Source organism: Octodon degus, unplaced genomic scaffold (genome assembly GCF_000260255.1).
Source record: "Octodon degus isolate 3935 unplaced genomic scaffold, OctDeg1.0 scaffold00307, whole genome shotgun sequence".
In the NCBI taxonomy this organism is placed as follows: Eukaryota; Metazoa; Chordata; class Mammalia; order Rodentia; family Octodontidae; genus Octodon; species Octodon degus.
Genome location: NW_004524883.1, coordinates 746,606 through 747,111, shown reverse-complemented (window position 1 = coordinate 747,111; position 506 = coordinate 746,606).

Here is a 506-nt window from a genome sequence, read left to right as displayed (position 1 = left end):
CCGCCACTCCTTTTGCTCTTCACTCTTTGCCACCGCCATGAACTGCTTGTGCCATGTGCCACTGTCTTGGAGCCAGCTTAGTATGGACTGAAACCTCCTCTAATTGTGAGTTAAATAAACCTTTCCTTTCTTCATTTTGGGTGTTGGGTATTTGTTCGAGCAATGAGAGAAGAGTAACTAAGACAATACTCTAAAAGGTAAGATAGCATCTTCAAACATATCAAGGAAAATGATCATAAAAATAAAAAAGCTAGCTATTCCCCTTCTTGGTATCTTTCCAAAAGAATTAAAGGATCATACCACAGCAGTGTATGTGCACCCATGTTTATAGCAACACAGTTCATGGCTAAATCTTGAAATACCTCAAATGCCTATTAACTGATTAATGGATAAAGAAGATGTGCTTTTTAATATACAGTTGAGTACTACTCTGCCATAAAGAAGGATAAACTTAAGACATTGCTAAGTAAATGGATGTATCTTGAGACCATACTCTTTTTTTTTTT